Genomic DNA, 14,393 nt, shown 5'->3' on the forward strand with positions numbered 1-14,393 from the left:
ATCCATAAATATCTATCCGATAATAAAATATATTTGTGCACACTTGTTCTAATTTGGATAAATGGTATCAGGCCATATGTATTGACCTCCATTTTTTTTTTTTTTTACTGAACATGATGTTTCTGTGATTTGTCCACGTAGATATGTTATATATCCATTTCACTCTTTTTGACTTCGCTGTCATACTGAGTTGGAATCGACTCAAAGGCAATGGGTTTGTTTTTTTTGTTTTTGAGTATCATATTCCACTGTATGAATTTGCAACATTTACCATTCTCATATTAGTGTTCATTGATGTTATTTTCAAATTTTGGATAGTACAAGCAATCCTACACCAAACACTCTTGTAGCTCTCTTTGCTCATATTTGTAAGAATTTCTCCAGGTTATATACCAGAAGTAGGATTGCTGGGTCACAAGGTGTGTGTGTGTGATTTTAATAAATACTAGTAAATTGTTTTTCAAAGATTTCCCATATCTTTTACCCATATCTTTTTCTCCATATCTTTATTCTGAAAATGCCAGACTATTGTAATTTTACATTCTGGTAAGTGAAATGGAAGCTTATTGTTATCTTAACCTGTCTTCCTCTGATTACTAATGAAATTCAACATTGTTTCTTTTGTTTATAATCCATTTGGATTCCTCCTATTTTAAATTGCCTGATCACAGTCTTTGCCTATTTTTCCATAATATTGTGTGCTTCACCTGAATGATTTTTAGGTATTCTTTATACTTCTAGGTATTATTTGACACGTATGTTTCAAAAACTTCCCATCTTATCACTTGCCTTTTAACTTTGTTTTTACCATATAAAAATTTTCATCTTGATATACCTATTTTATTATTTTTCTTTCATTGTTGTGTTTACTGTATTTTAAACAAAATTGCCCTTGCTCTGAATTCATGAAGATAGTCTTCTACATTTTCTTCTAATACTTCCAGGTTTTGTTTTTGTCTTTAATCCATCTGTAATAAAAAAAAAAAATTTTTTTAATGTACTGTATTTCATTGGCTTTAGGATGACTTTAATTATATTGAATATATGATGATTATAAAATTCATCATTACTTATATATTACTAAGAAAACAAAGTCTTTTTTTCTAACTATGACATTTTATCCATTGTAAAAGATGTGATTTCAAAAATGTTAAAATCTCTTAAAATATGTCGTAAAATATATGACATTGTTATTTTTAAATATAGTACGAGAAAGGGGTCTACTTTTATTATTATTTTTCTTTAGATGGGCAAATTGTGTTCAACACTACTGTTGAAAGATTTCGCTTTGTGTCCTTTGGTTTGTGATGTCAACTCTGATGTTTGAGGTATGGTGAAATGCTATTCAGTTTCATTAAAATATTTGGTTTCTGTAGCTTATGTCTTGTCATCTCTCCATTTCCAAAATTGTCATTGCTATTCAAGTGGTTTTTCCTCTTCCATATGCAGTTAAAACTAGTTTTTTTTTTTTTTCAAATTCCTTGAATATTCTCTTAGATATCATTGGAATTATATTGAATTTATATACCAATTTTGCGAGCATGACCCATCTCAGCCATAAAAATCATCTCTTTTTTTAGGGTGTTTAATAGTGTGTTCTACATTTCTCTCTAAAAGGTTTATGCATTTTTTGGTTGGCGTACTCCTTTGTACTCTAGTTGTATTGTTTATGGAATCATATGATCTAAATACTAATCCTTTTTGGTTATAGACATTAATAATATTTTCTCTGTATATGTGACCTGTATTGTCAAATTTTCATGGTGTCTTTTTACAGACAGAAATTTAAAATATTAATATGTTTAACTTATCTTTCCTGAAGAAATTTATTTGTGTGTACGTATGTATTATTTTAAAAAATTCTACTTGACCCTACTGTCATAAAGATATTCTCCTATATTTTACATGTAAAACCTAAAGATAGGTTTTCAATTTAGGTTTTTTATAAACCTGAAATTAATTTTTTTAGTTGGTGTGAGGAGGGGTACAGTTTGATTTCTCCTATATGGGTAATCTTATTCTCAAAAATTTGTAATGCTCTACAATGAGATTCCATCTCACTACAACAACAACAACAAAAAAACAACAAGGCTGGCATTAATCCAAAAAACACAAAATAATAAATGTTGGATAGACTGGAACACGTATACACTGCTGGTGGGAATGTCAAATGGTACAACCACTTTGGAAATAGATTTGGTGCTTCCTTAAAAAAGCTAGAAGCAAAACTACCATACGATCCAGCAATACCGCTCCTTGGAATATATCCTAGGGAATTAAGAGCCTTTACACAAACAGATATATGCATACCCAGCACTGCTTACAATAGCAAAAAGATGGAAGCAACCGAGGTGCCCATCAAAAGATGAATGGATAAATAAATTATGGTATATTCACACAATGGAATACTATGCATCAGTAAAGAAGAATGATGAATCCGTGAAACATTTCATAACATGGAGGAATCTGGAAGGCATTATGCTGAGTGAAATTAGTCAGTTGCAAAAGGACAAATATTGTATGAGACCACTATTATAAGAACTGGAGAAATTGTTTAAACAGAGAAGAAAATATTTGACGGTTAGGAGAGTGGGGAGGGAGAGGGGTATTCACTAATTAAATAGTAGACAAGAACTGTTTTAGGCTAAAGGAAAGACAACACACAATACAGGAGAGGTCAGCACAACTGGACTAAACCAAAAGTAAAGATGTTTCCTGAATAAACTGAACACTTTGAAGGCCTGCAAAGCAGGGGAGGGTGTTTGGGGACCATGGTTTCAGGGGATATTTGGGTCAACTGGCATAGTAAAATCTATTAAGAAAACATTCTGCATCCCACTTTGGAGAACGGCATCTGGGGTCTTAAATGCTAGCATGTGGCCTTCTGAGATGCATCAATGGGGTTCGACCCACCTAGAGCAAAGGAGAATGAAGAACACCAAGGACGCAAGGTAATTATGAGCCCAAGAGACAGAAAGGGCACATAAACCAGAGACTACACCAGCCTGAGACCAGAAGAACTAGATGGTGCCCGGCTATAACCAATGACTGCCCTGACAGGGAACACAACAGAGAACCCCTGAGGGAGCAGGAGAGCAGTAGGATGCAGAACCCAAACTCTTGTAAAAAGACCAGACTTAATGGTCTGACTGAGACTAGAGGGACCCCGGTGGTCATGGTCCCCAGACCTTCTGTTAGCCCAAGACAGGAACCATTCCCAAAGTCAACTTATCAGACAGGGATTGGACTGGACCATGGGATAGAAAATGATACTGGTGAAGAGTGAGCTTCTTGGCTCAAGTAAACGCGTGAGACTATGTGAGCAGCTCCTGTCTAGAGAGGAGATGAGAAGGCGAGAGGGTCAGAAGCTGGTTGAATGGACATGAAAATAGAGGGTGGAGAGGAGTGTGCTGTCTCATTAGGGGGAGAGTTATTGTGATGCAATAACTATCATATTTTCATACATACATGGATGTTCCCTGTACTCTTTTATGTCTCCATTGGCTGTTTATTTATCCCTGTGCCAGTGCTCACATCTTAATTACTATAGTGTTATAAGTTGCTATCTGATAGGAAGAGTCCTCTTTGTTTATATTCAGATTATCTTGGCAATTTTAGAAGTTTTCTCTTCTATATAAATTTTAGAATTAGCACGCCAAGTTCTGTGAAAAAAACACAGATTTTCATTTGAATTCCACTGGATTTATAATTTGGGATAATTGACATCGCTATGATATTGAGCCTTTCCACTCATGAATATTGCTTAATCAAATTTATTTCTGGTATTTAATATTTTTGTTGCATTATATATGGTTTCTTCTTTTAAAAATAAGATTTCCTTACATCTTTTGAAGATGTGTAGGAACCCAGTTGATTTTTGGATATCCTGGCACCCCTGTAGAATGTTCTTAGTGGTTTAGTCATTTGTAGATCCTCTTAGATTTTATCCCCATCATCAATAAGTAATGGAAGTTTTGTGTCCTTTCTAATGCATAGTTATTTCTTCTTTTTTAACATTACTTAGCTGGTTAGGATCTCCAGGTCAAAGTTGAATGGAACAGTAATTGCAGGTATTATTGACTTTTCCCTGAATTTATTGAGAATGCTTATGTCATCTCCCCACTAAGTATCTTTGTGGAAGTTTTTGGCAGATAGTCTTCATCTGGTTGAGGAAGTTCTCTTTTCCTCCTAATAGTATACTAAGAGGTTTTATTTCTTTTGTTTTTAAATGAGTGGGTGTTTAATTTTATACCATACATCTCCTGCATCTATTGAGATGATGTGTAGTTTTCCTTAAGTCTGTTAAGGTAATGAACTATAATAATAGGTTTTTCTAATGCTGAACTGTCATACTCCTGGGAGGAAAAACATTAAAAATAAATATTTCTGAATTTGGATTACTAGAAGTAATTTTAGTAAGTTCCTCCAAAAGTTTTACATGCATTTACTTAGTATTGAAAGTTAATATTCTCCACCCTCCTCCTGAGAAATACCAGGATTATAAAACAAAAATCTATTGCCATGGAGTTGATTCTGATTCATAGCAACCCTATAGAACAAAGTAGAACTGTCCCATAGGGTTTCCAAGGTGCAGCTGGTGGATTCAAACTGCTGACCTTTTAGTTAGTAGCTGAGCTCTTAACCACTGTACCACCACCAGGGTTATAAGAGCTCTTTAATTCCGATCTTTTTTGCCCTCTGTCTTACATGTTATTTTCCATAATTTCAATTCTACCATCAAAATTCATCATTGCAATTATTATCAGTACTATTAGTCTATGTAGTTAATTCTTATGTAGATTTATCCATACTTGCCCAAGTTTTTGCTCATAATTCCTTTACGTATCTCAGAATTTGCTTCTGGGTTCACTTTCTTTTTTTCCTAGAGTACATCTGTAAGTGAAGTTTATTAAAAGTAAATTCTATCTAAAAGTTTTTACTTTGCCTTTGGGTTTGCTGGTCAGTATATAATTCTAAGCTCATAGTTATTTACTCTCAGGGATCTGAACATATTACTCAATTATTTTCTGCTTTCTGTTGTTGACATTGAGAAATCTGTACTTAGTCTAACTCATTCAATGTTAGCCAAAAATATTTTCTGTCTGTTTTCTTGAAAGATTTTCAATATTCTATGTATTCACTATGCTAGTTGAGGATTTCTTTTTAATTATCTTACCTTGGATTAATAAATCCAAAGCTTCTTTATTGTAATGATTCATGTCTTTCATTAACTGGGGACAATTCTCAGCTCTCTCTTGAAGTAGTCTCTCATCCCAGTCTCTCTATTCTCTTCTTCTGGAATAACATCTAAACTAAAGAGGTGTATGCTGTGTCCTGTCATTTTATCCTCTGTTTTATTACTTCCCTTTCATGTTTTCTACCAGTTCAATTCTTCTGGTGAATTTGGGTTAATTTCTTTAGATCTGTCTTCCATTTTATTTCTTATGCCATGCCTAATTACTGCTTAGCCTGTCAAATGAGATTTTAATTTTATAGATGAAATTACTTTCATTCTATAAGTATTTAACCATATTAATTTTGAATCTATATTTGATAATTCTCTTATCTCAAGTTCTTAGGGTACTAAGTTGGCTTTTGCTTAAGTCTTCTGACTTCTGCCTATGAAGAATTTTTTCCTTGTGTGTTTTGTAATCCAGGATTGCAGTTCATATTTGGCATAATCTGTGGGACCTTGAGTACTTTAATGGAGGGTATGTTCTTGCAGATAGTATACGCATTTCCTAATGTAGAGCCTATCACCACCTTGGGACACTTTTATGTTGATTTTTTTCAGATGACATTAAATACGTGTAGAATGAAATTAAATTAATCAAAAAGACTAAAGGTTAGAGAGTTATACTCCAGTTTTGAAATTTCAGTGAAAGGAACTCTCTATTAAAATAAAAAATTTCCAATGAATAGGGAAAGAGGAAAAGATAACAAACTCATTTTCATATTTATAAAACCTTGATATCAAAATTGGATAAACCAATATACATGAAAAGAAACATCTATTTAAGTCTCACCCATGAACAAGAATGCAAAAGTCCTAAGGAAAATATAAGTACATTAAATCCAAAAGTGTAAAAAGGTAGTGTGTTTATTAATACCTGATGAATTTAATCTCCTAAAAGTGAATCTTTAGTGTTATACCTCTTAAGCACATCTAATATAGTTCATATCTTTTTTTTTTTTTTTTCTGTCTTATCAGAGACTTTTTCAGTTTACTTGGTCTTTTAAAGAAATTTGTTATGTCATTATCACAACATTTTTAGTGCATTACACCTCATTAATTTCTGCTGTTTATTATTTGTGTTCTTCTATTTTATTGATTTTACCCCGTTGCTCTTTTTCTAGCTTATTGAACTGAAATCTTAACTCATTTAATTTTAATCTCTTTATTTTTAATAAATATTTTTAATGGTATAGCATGACATTTGATTTAGGGTGCCTATTTCATTATTTTTAAGTGTTTTACAATTTTCATAATTTGCCCTTCAAGAGTTATTTATAAGTAACTTTTTTCCATTTCCATAAAGGTATTTTTCCAAATCTTTCTGAGGTTAATATCAAATTTTACTGCATTCTGATTAGAGAATACATTCTCTATAGTTTTGATTTGTTAGAATTTTTAGAGGTTTGTAGCTGAGTTCGTTACCAATAAGCGTATGTTATTGTTGTAAGGAGCTGTCAAGTAGATTCCAGTCATAACAACCCCATGTTACAGAGTAGAACTGCCCCATTGGGTTTTCTTGGCTGTAAATTTTGTGGAAGCAGATCACCAGTTCTTTCTACCATGGAGTAGCTGAGTGGGTTCAAACCGCCAACCTTTCAGTTAGTAGCCAAGCACTTAGCCATTGCACCACTATGGATTAAATAATTAATAAAAGAAATGCAAAGTAAAAATATGAAATATCAGTTTAGTCTGAGAAACAGTGAAAAGCAGGCTAATGCAAATTATCGATAGAAATATGACTTTGCAGCAGGTAATAGTAACAGACCAAGCGCGAAGAAATAGAATGAGATTTATTAAACAAATCCGTGACCATAAATTTTAAATATTTATGCACAAAACATCAATTGACATTTTATAAAAAACAGAAGGATACATACCAAAGATAATAAAATAATTGCCTGTGGTGGAGACAAGGTGAAAGAGAAATGCAAGAAATGTAGATTATGATTAATTTAATCTGCTGCATTGGAAGATCAAACTAAATAAAGGCATATATTTGGAATATATTATAAGTTTAAAATGTAAATTTATATTTGAAATAAATAGAACATTTGAGTAGCACATTTTATTCCAAATTCCCTATTTAAACCTAGGAGTGAAAAATCATTAAACTCACATTTTCTTAAGAGTCTAAAGAAAACACAAGAAATTTAAATGAACTAACCAATAATGAATATTAATTAATTAGTCATAAACTAATACATTTCTGGATTTGTTTTAACTCTGAAATTATTTTGGACACAGCTTTCCATAAATGGGTAAGAAACATACCTCTCTATTTTTCTTACAATCTATCCACTTTTCTAACTGACTACATGGAGCAATAATTGAGCTCAAGTAACAAAAGGCATTGATTACTTTTGGAGTCTAATTTTATTACAAATTAGATACAGCTGGACTGAGATTTGGGCAGGTTGACCAGAAGAGTATTTCCTCACTTGAGCAACCATGAAGACCTTCTAAACTGACTCAGAACCATAGTGCTGCAATCCTCAGTAAAAGACATTAAATGCGTTTGCTAATTTCTATTTCGAGATTCAAATATAGATATTTAGGGACCATTGTAGCTATGGCAAACACACAACTGGTCACAGACTAGGATAAAATGCAAAAAAAAAAACTTTTTTTTTTTTTAACTTCTTGTTGGATGGAAATGACACTTCAATGGGAACAAAATGCAGACTTTGGCTTTGGCAAGATGTAGGTTACCGCTGAGTTAGAAGGGATGTTGGGGAATGGTGATGAAAAAAGCCGATTAGAGTGGACGGAAGAGAGAAAAGAGGGGAGGAGTCAGAGAAAGTGAGAGCAAAAGTCCTTTTGAGAAATGTTGCCATGAAGAGGAGCAGAGAAAGAGTAGTAGGAGGGGGACATGTAGTCATGAGGGTTTTTTTTTTTTTTTTTAATTGGGTGATACTAAGGCATGTTTATATGTTAACTGAAATAATCTAAGAGAAAAAAACATTAATAGTGAAGGAGAAAAATAGCTAATTGTAGAAGCGAAGCCCTTGAGATAGTAAGGGTGTATGAAGAAAGTGGAGGAATGTTGTTGTTAGGTGCCATCAAGTTGATTTTCAACTCATAGGAACCCAATGTGACAGAGTAGTATGCCCATATGGCTTTCTAGGCTGTAATTTTTTTTGGAGCAGATTGCCAGGTGTTTTCCAGACACTAGGTAGGTTCGAACAGCCAACTTTTCAGTTAGCAGCTGAGCTCTTAACCTTTTTTTTTTCCGCTTGATTTTATGTGTTGAGTAGATTTTCTTTATATATTTTCCTTTCCTCATATTTGTTATTGTTGATTTTGTTTCTGCTGAGGCTGTACTTTTCCCTTGTATTTTATTTTGATGAGTAGGATAGTTTGTCTCCTTTGTGGTTACCTTATTTACCCCTATTTTTCTAAATTTAAAACTAACTTTTATTTTTTTGTATCGCCGTATCTTCCTCTCCATATGGAAGGTGTATGATTACATTTCTTAGTCCCTCTTTATTATTTTAATGTTGTCTTCTTTTATATAATAATATCGCCATTACCCTGTGTTGGGCTTTTTTTTTTTTTAATCTTGCTTTGTTTTTTTGGATTTCCCTGTCTGGGTTGACTTCTGGTTGCTCTGCCCAGTGTTCTAGTCTTGGGTCGATACCTGATATTATTGATTTTCTAACCAAAGAACTCCCTTTAGTATTTCTTGTAGTTTTGGTTTGTTTTTTATGAATTCCCTCAACTTGTGTTTTTCTGGAAATGTCTTAATTTCACCTTCATATTTAAGAGACAGTTTTGATGGATATATGATTCTTGGCAGGCAATTTTTTTTCTTCAATTTTTTAAATATGTTATCCCATTGCCTTCTTGCTTACTTGGTTTCTGCTGAGTAGTCCGAGCTTATTCTTAAATGGCTCTCCTTTGTAGGTGACTTTTCTTTTATCCCTCGCTGCTCTTATAATTGTCTCTTTATCTTTGGTTTTGGCAAGCTTGATTATAATATGTCTTGGTGACTTTCTTTTAAGATCTACCTTATGTGGAGTTCGATGAGCATCTTGGATGATATCTTCTCATCTTTCACAATATCAGGGAAGTTTTCTGCCAACAAATCCTCAACAGTTTTCTCTGTATTTTCTGTTATCCCTCCCTGTTCTGGTGCTCCAATCACTCATAGGTTATTTCTCTTGATAGAGTCCCACATGATTCTTAAGGTTTCTTCATTTTTTTTAATTCTTTTATCTGATTTTTCTTCAAATATATTAGTGCCAAGTGATTTATCTTCGAGTTCAGAAATTCTAGCTTCTACTTGCTCAATTCTACTCTTTCTATTGAGTTATCTAATTCTGAAATTTTATTGTTAATCTTCTGAATTTCTGATTGCTATCTGTCTATGGATTTTTCCAGCTTATTAAACTTTTCATTATGTTCCTGAATAATCTTTCTAATTTCTTCAGTTGCTTTATCTGTGTGTTCCTTGGCTTGTTCCATGTATTGCCTCATTTCCTTCCTGATGTCTTGAAGGGTTCTGTATATTAAACTTTTGTATTCTGCATCTGGTAATTCCAGGAATGCAGTTTCATCTAAAAGATCCCTGGATTCTTTGTTCTGAGAGCCTATTGAAGTAATCATGGTCTGTTTCTTTATGTGACCTGATGTTGACTGTTGTCTCCAAGTCATCTATAAGTTATTGTATTAGTTTATGCTTGCTTACTGTGTCATAGCTGCTTGCTTTGTTTTGTTTTGGTATACCCCTATGGGTTGCTTGAGTGAGCTAGCTTGATTATTTTCACCTTTGGAGCTCTGGTGTCCTGTCCCCAGCTGGCTAGAGCTGTTATCAGGTATATCAGTCTAGGAGTCCATTCAGTTTTCTTGTATGAATTCAGCTCAGGTTTCCAGGTAGCTGATATCAAGTGTGTGGTACAGGCTCTGTCCTACAGTCTTAGAGGGAGGGGCAGGGGTGATGGGCATATATACCCATACCTGATTACAGCAGGGGGTCACGCTCTGAACAAGGCAGGGGTCTGAGAACCGACCCCCAAGTGTCTCAGAGGAAAACACATCTCTGTTCCCTAGAGGGTGCTGGTGGGTTGGTTCTGCAGAATGACCATGGGCACCCAAAGTTTTTGTTGTAAGGACTGGTGGGTACCAGTTATCTTTGGACCCCTGTCGCAGGTGGCTGGGTGACCTGAGTGGAGCTACCTGTCCTAAGGTCCCTATTGTGGGTAGGTGAAAAAAAAAATTGTGGGTAGGTGAGGACCTTGTTTAATAGGCAAAGCATTATCAAATGTCAAACACCCACCTCTCCACCGCATAGCTGAAATGGTTGGAGTTTTCCAACAAGGGCCTGTTCTCCCGAAATAGGCCCACACAGGTCCATGCAGAAGGGAAAGGTGCTCAAGGTCCACGGACGGTTTATGCCTGGACAGGAGCTGCTTCTGTCCTAGCTCCCCTGGTTAATGGAGCTAGCAAATTATCTTTTCCCCCCAGTTGCAAATTTTTTCCTTCCCCAAGGCCGGGAGGATGGCTTCAGGTGCTCACCAGGGTCTCTCTCAGGCCTAGGGATTCAGCCACTGAAGGTGGCTTGGGGGTGGGGGGGGACGCAGTAAAATATATGCAAGTACTTAGCTTTTGCCGGGAGCGCCCTTCTCCTCAGGTTCCGGAGGCGTGAGCGGGCTGTGTGGCTGGCTGCTTCTCCCTGAGGAAACTACTGTGGAACTCAAGTACCAGCCCACTGCCGCAGCTCTGGGAATGGTGCCTGAGGGCTCCCCGCGATTCAGGTCCGGTAACTCCTCCCCAGTTCTGAACGGCCTCTTCCTCCCCCTGCCCCTCAGTTCGTTGTCTAAGCTTACCTTTGATGCTCAGGGTTCCCAGCTTGTCACAAATATACTCGTTTCACTTGTTTTTTTCAGGTCTTTGTTGTAAAGGGGGCTCAATGGAAGCATCTGTCTATTCATCTATTCCGCCATCTTGGCTCCGCCTCCTGAGCTCTTAACCTTTGTGCCACCAGGGCTCCCTAGTGGAGGGATAATTTTAGCTAGAAGGAGGAATATTTCTTTCATTGTATGAGTAAAGAAATTAGAGAATGCCTTAAAACCCATAACCGTAACCTGTTGCAGTCCAGTCGATTTTGGCTCATAGCAACCCTATAGGACAGGGTAGAACTGTCCCATAAAGTTTCCAAGGAGCATCTGGTGGATTCGAACTGCTGGTCTTTTGGTGAGCAGCCATAGCACTTAACCACTAAGCCACCAGGGTTTCCAGAGAATGCCTTTGGCACAGGAAAGTATGTGGGAGAATGGAGTTGTTCTAGACCAGGGGTGGGCAAAATTTTTCTGTTAAAAAAAGAAAAAAAAAAAAAAAAAAAAACCATTGCCATTGAGTCAATTCCAACTCATAGCAACCCTAGAGGGGAGAGTAGAAGTGCCCCACAGGGTTTCCAAGGAGTAGCTAGTGGATTCGAACGGCCACCTCTTTGGTTAGCAGCCATAGCTCTTAACCACTGCACCATTAGGACTCCTTTTCTGGTGCTGTGGTTAAGTGCTCCGCTGCTAACCAAAAGGTCAGCAGTTCGAGTCCACCAGCTGCTCTTTGGAAACCCTCTGGGGCAGTTCTACTCTGTGAGAATAGACTCGATGGCGATGAGTTTTTCTGGAAAGGGCTACATAATAAATACGTAAGGCTTTGCAGGCCAAGTAGCCTCTGTTGCAACTACTCAACTTTGCTGCTGTAGCATGAAAACAGCCATGGACAATATATAAAGAAATGAGTGTGTCTGTGGTCTAATAAAGCTATTTTATAGGCATAAATTTGGATTTTCATGTGTCATGAAATATTTTTCTTTTCATTCTTTTCAAATTATTAAAAAATGTAAAACTCATTCTTAGCTCACAGGCTAGCTGTGACTATCTTCTCTATTATGTATGATCCAGAGTGAGGGCTGAGAGCATGAAGTGGGGATGAGATGTTTAGTTTTGAGGGGAGAGTAGAAGTTATGAAACAATCATTTTGAAGAGAGGGAGACAAAATTTACTAAGGCTATATAGTAGCACTATTTTGCCATATTAACTGTCCATTTGAGATTTGTGCTAAAAAACAAAAAGAAAAACAAAAATTAAAGATGAGTTGAGTCAGCACAGCTGTGTGATTTTCTACAGGGTCATTTTGTTGATTTGGTGCAGATGAAGAGTTAAGTGGTTAGATAGATGTTACTCGATGGGTCTTGCTAAGGGAATTTAGAGGAGGAGGAGGGTTAAGGGTGTTAAGAGTATTTACATTGAATCCGAGAGAGCTAGAGAGAGAAGTGACGACACTATAGGCATATTGTTCAGCGAAAAAGTCATAGGGTTGGAGACCTAAATGAGGCTATAACATTGCTGTAATGGAAGTATTAGAATAGTTTGGAAATAGAGAACTTGAAGGCCAGAGAGAAGGAAATTTTATAGGAATATTTTAGAAATGGGTTAGTCTTTTATGATAAGTTATGACCATAAGTTGGATGGCTGAGGTGCGGTTGAGAGAAAATTAATTGGAGCTAAAAACATCAAGAACTGAGACATGTTGAAAAATGGATGTTGAAATCTCAATAAATGATGCCTGGATTAACGGTGCAGAGTTAGGCAGCTAAGGAGAGTCTGAAGCAGTCAGTGAACAAAAATTCAAAAACCCATTGCCATTGAGTTGATTTTGACTCATGGTGACCCTATGTGTTACAGAGTAGAACTGAACTCCACACCGTTTTCTTTGCTGTAATCTTTGTGAAAGCAGACTGCTAGGCTTTTTTTCCTCAGTGCCACTGAGTGAGTCCAAACCACCAACCTATCAATTAGTAGCTGAGCTCAAACCATTTGCGCCAACCAGGGAGCCTGACAGTGAACAAGGAGGAATGATTAGGAGACTGTATAAGAAGCAAATAGGCACCCAAGGATTTTGAAGTCCGTGGACATGCAGTTTAAGGCAGTAAGCAAGACTTTTTTGTTTTGTTTGTTTCCGAGAAGAAAATAGTACCTCTTGCCTGACAAAATCTAGGCACACATTTATTGTTCTGGTTGAAAGCTCACAGTAATTAAATATTCCAAATAAAATGTTTCTCTCTGGGTCCAGTTTAGAACTTATATATTGTCTTATTGATTATATTCATTTAGGGTCACAATTCATTTTTAACTATGTCATACAAAGGAGTGTACTTCTTGATTGCCTAAACATCTCCTGAAAAGCAAGAGTTTCCTGCTCTTCACAAAGCTTTCAAGTAAAATTAAAAACAGGGCATGTAAAGCATAGTTTATGTATTTGAGTTTTGTTGGTAAAATATATAACTTCCTCTTTGGCCTACCTACCAAGAATCAATAAAAAAAAAAATAAAATAATAATAATAAAAAAGAATCAATAAGCCATTGCAAATTCAAGGCACCAAAGTAGGGAGAAATACTTTTCTTTCTGGGCTGAAGTCACACTGCTCCTTTTGATAGTTGAAGACAAAATAAATAAATAAAATACAATCTCCTTAATGAAGTTCTCTGTGTTACAGCCCACAGGACAACTGTTGGGTTATACAACATTCTTTGATAGGCTTGGAAGGAGCCATGTCACACCACCCTTAGGGTGGTGGATATAGCCTAGTCATTAGGAGCTTAGGCAAGGAGAGAATTTCACTGGTTAGTTGTCAGAGTTCAGTATCTGCTAAATGCTTGGGAGCAAAACATTAATACAAGGACCAGATTTATCACGGTTGAGAGAAAAAACTGATTTAAAAAAAAATTAAAAATCTAGATCAAATGAATGCTTTTTTATAAAAAAAGATAAATTAGCATATTTGGTTAAAAAGGAATAAATAGAAAACACGTATAGACCAATTTCATTAGAGAAATTGAATTCCAGTAAAAATTCTTCTCCCCACCTATTTACCCACCCAAAAAAGACACTAGGCTAAGTTTATAGAAAAAGGTTTGCAAATTTTCAAAGAACAGTTAAACCACATCTAAAAAAAAAAAGAACCTGAAAATATAAAAAGACCTAAGCTATTTGACTAATTTTTATTATTTTCATGTAAAAGCTGAAATAAAGATAGTACAAAAAAAAAATAAAATTATGGACCAGGATATTAAATCTGAGAGCATATTACAAATTATCATCAAAACTAAGTTGCGCTATTCCAGAATGAAATAATGGTTCAACACTAGAGCAT

This window comes from Elephas maximus, chromosome 1 (assembly GCF_024166365.1).
Source record: "Elephas maximus indicus isolate mEleMax1 chromosome 1, mEleMax1 primary haplotype, whole genome shotgun sequence".
Taxonomy (NCBI): Eukaryota; Metazoa; Chordata; class Mammalia; order Proboscidea; family Elephantidae; genus Elephas; species Elephas maximus.